This window comes from Girardinichthys multiradiatus, chromosome 7 (assembly GCF_021462225.1).
Source record: "Girardinichthys multiradiatus isolate DD_20200921_A chromosome 7, DD_fGirMul_XY1, whole genome shotgun sequence".
NCBI classification, from domain to species: domain Eukaryota; kingdom Metazoa; phylum Chordata; class Actinopteri; order Cyprinodontiformes; family Goodeidae; genus Girardinichthys; species Girardinichthys multiradiatus.
In genome coordinates this window covers 24,948,135-24,955,205 of record NC_061800.1, presented here as the reverse complement: position 1 = coordinate 24,955,205, position 7,071 = coordinate 24,948,135, and positions in this window count along the sequence as shown.

The following is a 7,071-nucleotide window of genomic DNA, read 5'->3' as shown; positions in this document are numbered from 1 at the left end:
AAGTGAATCACCTGAGATGTCCCAGTTAGAGCTGACTAGAAAAACCCTACTTGGAGCTACTGATCCTGGAATAGCTTGCCAAATCTTTGTCTCTTTCTTTAAATTAGTCAGTCAGTCTCATCCAGTCTTATACTGCACTTTTCACAAGGAGACATCAATGTGTTTTGAATAAATACAGACAAATAAGCACATGAGCTAAACAAGGCTAAGCTGAGGGTGAAGAAGAAGAAACAACTGTTGATGATGAGGAGACACTGGAGGACAAAGATTGTACGAGGCACTGGTCAAAAGTAATAAACATTCAAAAAACAGAAGTAAACTAAAATCTAAATTTAGTTGATAATCAGACAAATTTTAATAACTAAGTAAACCTAATGAAATACAAAACATTGTCTCCAAATGATGGCCACATTTATTATGGGAAAATAGCGACCCAAACAACCTGGCCCTATGTTAACACATCAACAAAACATGCCCCAATCTAAACACATCCATGGACACATAAAAAAGTAATTGACATCTATCAGCATGGAAATGGTTACAAAATCGTTTATGTAGTGAACCACAGTGAGCTCTATTATTCACAAATGAATAAAATAGTAGATGTGGCATACCCTGCCAAAACTACCCCAAGAGTAAGCCAGTTGACTCATCTTGGAGTTTCACAAAAGGACCCAAAACAACATCTAAAGCACTGCAGGCTTCACTTGTTTCAATTAAGGTCAGTGTTCATGATTTAAATCTAATATTCCCCCACAAAAAACATCTTGATGATCCCAATGACTTTTGGGAAAATATTTTGTGGACTGGCAGCACTAAAATGGAACATTTCAGAAAAAGGGTATCATACCGACAGTCAAACATGCTGGTAGCAGTGTGATAATCTGGGCTGGAAGAATTATGTCCGGCTATCAGTTCATGACCCAAGGTTCAATCACATACGGGTTATATAGTAGAACAGTGATCCAAAGTGCACCAGCAAACCCTCCTCTGAATGGTTAATTTTAAACCCTACAAATTTCTGGGTTTGGAATGGCTTAGCCAAAATCCGTGCTTCATGGTAATTGCTATGGCATGAGCTTATACTGTTCATTCATGCCCAGAAATGCTTGAATGTGGTTGAACTGAAACAATTCTGCAAAGAACACTTGACCAAAATTGTGATGTAGAAGACTTACTGCTAGTTATTGCAAAGGTTTGATGAAGCATATTGCTGACACAAGCAGTTAGGTTTGGGGGGCAGTCACTCTTTCACCCTTTGCTTTATGTTATAAAACAACACTTTTGAGAAGATATAAGGGATAAATAAGACCATTAATAAGTTGTCTTTCTGTCCTTCATCAGCAATCCAGCAGCTGAAATTTGTTGCTTCCTTGTGACGTACATGTTTAATCATGGTCTATGTCTTTGCTGCATATTGCACTCTATGTGTATAAAAGAGCAGCAGGAACTACTAGTGGAGCAAAAAATAACTCCCCATCTGTCCTCATTTTGTGGGAAAGCTTGAAACCCCCCCAGGAGGTGCAGCAAAAAAAAGCTGCTCAATCCCTTTTCCCTAATCAGGATGAAAGAGGAGCAGAATTTGAAGTTGGCTTGACGTGCTATGTTTTAATGTTGCCAGCAGAGGGCGTTCTTTACCTGGAGAACTTCACCTTACGTCTCATGCTCAATGTTTGCATGATATAGTGGATAAATATTTTTTGCGCAGTTCACATTAGTTTTACTGCACGGTGTGCACTACAGCTACAAGGCTGATCTGTTTATATATACAGTCTCAGTTACAGAATAACTCACTGAAACAAAGTTTGGACTTTTCTGTTTCAAAATATGTTTACACATGATTAATTGCAACACCAATTAAAGTTAAAGCAGGAAAATACTCAAGGGCATAAGTTGCATTTTGATAAGGTTGAAGGAAGTCAGTAAATAGCTGATATTCTTCATAGATCTGAGGAACTACAAAAGAGAAATGAAAATTGAGCACTTTCAAGTAAGTGTCTTCCCTGCAGCTACAGATTTCACAGTTCTGGCTGTGCAGAAAGCATTCTTTTGAAGTTGAGAAGATTTAATTTGTCATTTGGCACCATCTCCCTTTGGATTCAAATGCAGCTCATCATATTGTTGAATGTGTTATCCGTCAGAAAAAAGATGTTTGTGTTATCGGGTTAATGTTAGAGACAAAGCATATAGTGAAAATAACCTTTCTGTTGCAGAGCAGCAATTTAAAATAGCAGTCATTCTCAAACTTTTTATTGCAAGTGTTACCTTAAGAAATTAAATAAATGAAAATTCTTCTATTGCAATGACTTTTTTTTTGTGGCAAAACAGCAAATTTAGGTAGCTAGAGCCGCTGCTCCTCCACATCGAGAGGAGCCAGTTGAGGTGGCTCGTGCATCTATACCGGATGCCTTCCTCGGGAGGTGTTCCAGGTACGTCCCACCGGGAGGAGGCCCAGGGAACGGCCCAGGACACGCTGGAGGGACTATGTCTCTCGGCTGGCCTGGGAACGCCTTGGGCTCCCCCCGGAGGAGCTGGAGGAGGTGTCTGGAGAGAGGGACGTCTGGGCGTCTCTCCTGAGTCTGCTGCTCCCGCGACCCGGTCCCGGATAAGCGGAAGACGACGAGACGAAACCTTAAGAAATCATAAGGTTTCCAAGTGCCATCATCTTAAAAGTCATCATAAAACAGGACTCAGACCTTTTGGTTTCATGTGGTTTGTCAAAAAAACAAACAAAAATCAACCACAAAATAAAATAAGCAAAGCAAATGTCAACTAAGGTCCCAAACGAGAAAAATAAATAAGAAAATTAAATATATAACATTTAACATGCTACATTACTTTAGCCAAACAAGCACTGCATGTTTGGTTGAAGGATGCAGCTTTTGCAAAATTGCCAAGTTCAAAGTTGGAAATATAAACCGAAGGTTTGACAAAGTTGGTCTTTCAAGCGGGAAGGTTTGAGATTTCTCACTTCAATATGGCAGCCAAGCACTCAAGACTTTTTGACAGTTGCAGTTAAAAATGAAATTAAACATTTCACGTGTTGAACAAACATAGTGCTGTATATATCTGCTTTAGTTAACACATTGCTTCAGTGTTTAAAGGTGCAAAAATGCAGAGAAAATGCACTGTTATCATGTTATTGTTAATTTGTTATCTAATTTTGAGGAATGTAAATGGCAAAACTCTGTAGTGCTGATGTGCGGCACAAGGACAGTTTATGGTGAACACGTGACAAGGTCACATGCACCGCACCCAGCACTCTGCACCAAGGAGAAAATGATTTGGACAATAGTCTCAACATATGCAGGCTGTGTAAAATTAGACTTTTTGAAACATGACAAACACAAATACCCTGTCGCTTTTTTGTTTCAATACTTGATATACAATTGCATTGAAGGATTCTGAATCGTAACTGAATCAAATCGTGATGTCCCAAAAGGCACCTACCTCTCGCCGCCACGCATAATATGGTGTGTGTAGGCTAAAAAGTGCAACTTTGGTCACATCACACCAAAGCACCTTTGTCTAAATGTTTGCTGTGTCCTCAATATTGCTGTTACAAAGGTGCAAATGGTACTTATGGTTTTCTTTCAACAATTCAGCAATCTCACCAATCATCCATAAAGAGCCAATGTGGGCAGCGCTGTTGTTCTCTCTATAATATTGTTTCTCCTATTAACACATTCTCCTACATGAGCTTTAACTCTCTGCAGCTCCTACGAAGTTTGGCTCACTTGACTGCTGCTCTTCTTGCTTCGCCTGTCAGTTTAGATTAACGACCATCCCTTGGTAGGGTTACAGATGTGACCTCATTGATTTTTGAGATGATTAATTAAATAGTGCTTTGTGAGATGTTCAAAGCCTGTGATATTGTTTCAAAACCTTATCCCTGCTTTAAACATTTTCCCTTGATCTTCATGATGCTGTTTGTTCACTAATGATCTCAAACAAACCTCTGAGACCTTTACAGAACAGCTGAGTTAACTAAGGTTAAATTACACACTATTTGCTGATAAGGTGACTTCTGAAAGCTATTGGTCACACTGGATTTCATTTTGGGGCATCAGAGTAAAGGGGGCTCAGTACTAAATGCAAGCCACGCTTTGCAGATTTTAATTTGTAGAATATTTCGAGAAATTTATCATTTTCCTTCCTCGTCACAATTATGTACTTCTCTTTTTCTACCACAAAATGCTCCAGAAATGTATATTGAAGTTTGTGGTTGCATCATGGCAAAATGTGAAAAAACGTTTGTGAGGTACAAGCTTTTATCTCTCTGAATCGCTTCTTTGTTACAGAGCTACTATAGCGAAGTCATACGCATATCTAAATAACCTGAAATAGTCATGATGGACTTTAAATTTATTAATGTAAACATAGAAGAGTAGTGCTGATAAGATTATACAAAATTAGACCAGAATGCAAACTGTATTCCTATTATAGCAAACAGGAAGGTAAACATTCTCATATTTGCTGCTGTTTTAAAGTTATTAACTTTCTGTAAACAGCATAAGGGAAAAGGGGAATTATCGTTAAGCTTATCATAAGCTTTTTTTCACCCAGACATGACCAGTAATTCACCGGTTAATACAGGAGCCACTTGTCGAGTGAATGCTCTCTCAGTAATCCCCGTCTTATTTGCATTTCAATTCTTTTGCTTTTCTCTGGCCTGAAGCTAATCCATCGCTGGCCGAATGTCCCCAATAAGCCTGCATTAACAGTTTTTTAGTCATCTCAACGTAAGGACTACCACTTTCTGTCCCTTGTTATTCTTTAAGTTTGTTGGATAAACACACAAATCCCAATGTGCCCTTCCCAGTCTGCTTCACAAAAATATAATAATATGAAATGAATAAATTGGCTAATGCTCCTGAAATGAGGGGATTGGGTATGGATTTATGAGGCATTTCACGTTTTCCACGTTTGGCTTGTTTTTGGATTTTTCTCTCAGTGCCGCTTTCTTTGTGAGAAACCCAGCGGCATTCAGTGGTGAGTGTGAATCCTTGCCTTTAGGATTCTAACCACACAAACAGAGCTTAAGTCACTGCTCTGAGGGAAAGGACTGATAGGGAGCTTTCACATTCAGCTCTTGTTTTAGCTAGTATCGATATACTTGAAGGAAACTTAACTTCAGGCCCTACTACTCAGTTTACCATTTGTCAGGGGATAAACCACTTTGCCTCAGGAGCTCAGTGGATTTGTCCTGAACGGGATTATTTACTGTATCATTTCTGTTTATAAAAACTAAGTTTTTTTTTTTTATTGACTGCCATTCACACAAAAAAAGAACATTACTCCAGGGATATTTTAGTCAATTTCATTACCTTAAAGAAGTACTAAAGGTTTTTATGTTTTGTCATGTTAAGACCATAAACTTCAATGCATTTTGGGAGGAATTTTTGTGATACAGTAACTAGTGCATAATTGGGAAGTTTAAGGAAAATTACACATCAAATTGTATTTAAAAAATCTGGGAAAGTGTGGCGTTCATTAGTGTTCTGTCCTCTTCACTTTGACGCCCTTCAATAGAATCCAGTGCAACCAAGTATCTTCAAAAGTAAACTAATTAGTAAATAGATTTCAACCTTTGAGTAAATCAAAACCAAAAATCTGTCAATACATTGCTGCCCACTGAAAATGACAGGCAAAGAAATAAGAAAATTATTTATAGAAGCAGTAAAAAAACTCATGGGAACTCTGAAGGAGTTACAGATTCACTGTTCATTTGGGAGAATTTGTTGAAATAACAACTTTTACTCTTGTACCTCACAAATTTGGCCTGTTTTGTGGAATTGCCACAAATAAAGTCAGTGTTGAAAGAAAGCTATATGTAGTACTGTTTGAAGTTTACCACAAGCCATGTAGTGGACACAGGAAACACGTGGAGGAAGGTGCTCTGATCAGATGAGACCTAATGTAAGTTTTTGGCTAACATGCAAAACAACATTGAGGGACAGAAAAACAACGCTGTTCATAACCCTGAAAACACTATCCCGACTATGAAACATGGTGGTGGTAGCATCATGCTGTGGGGATGATCTTCTTCAGCAAAAACAAAGAAGCTGGTCAGAGTTAATGAGAAGACAGATGGAGCTACAAAGGAATGGTTAATATCAAAGAATATTAATGTGTTAAAATGGTTCAGTTAAAGTTCAGACCTCAATATAACAGATGATCTGTAGCAAGAGTTGGAAACTGATGTATATGGAATGGTTCTATGGCTATGAATACTTTTGCAGAAACTGCATCTTACTTCTCTTGTGTGATGAGTGCAGTTTAATATCACCACTTGATCCATGAAGAGATCCATCATGACTCAAAGGAGCAGCAAATAAACCATAGTAACAGCGTCCAATCTAGTTTAAAAGTTCAGCAGATATAAGCATTTGCAAAGAGGGAGCTACAATAACCAAAAGCATATGTTGTCGTAATTAGAATGCGCCCTCAATCACACAACAGGGACTATTTTTAGCAAGCTGGTAATAGACAAACATACTGAGAGAAACAGCTCTGTGTTTTCATTCTAATTAGCATTTTGTGTCTTCCTCTCTGTGTGAGAGATTTTCAAATTGACACTTGTGCAGGCGGCAGTGTTGCATGACAACAATGCTGTCCCTGTACACTCATCACTTGGTCCCACAGATCATTACAACTCAGAACAGGACTGATGGAACATGGAAAAACACAATGACACTGAATAGCACTATCACTGCACTGCACTCTGTAGTGGCTTTCAGGCAAGGTTCATGCCTTTGCGACAATGCCTAATCAGGAACATTCTGTTGGGTAGTTCGAAAGGGATTTCAAGGTCAGTTCGGGTTTGTTGCACAGAGAGCCTTGCACAATGTAAAGGCTTTTATGCTCAGCTAAATCTCATAAATCTTGGAGCCTTGTCTCTGTAATGCAATAGCGGGCTACAGATGGAATTTGCTTTGCTGCAAAACTCAAATCTCCATCCCACACACACATGACTCAAATGAAAAGTGGCGATTTTAGGCATAATGTGTGAAGCTGATGTAAGACAAATCGGTGGCTGTCATTTTGGTGATGAGTGAGGTAGACACATGT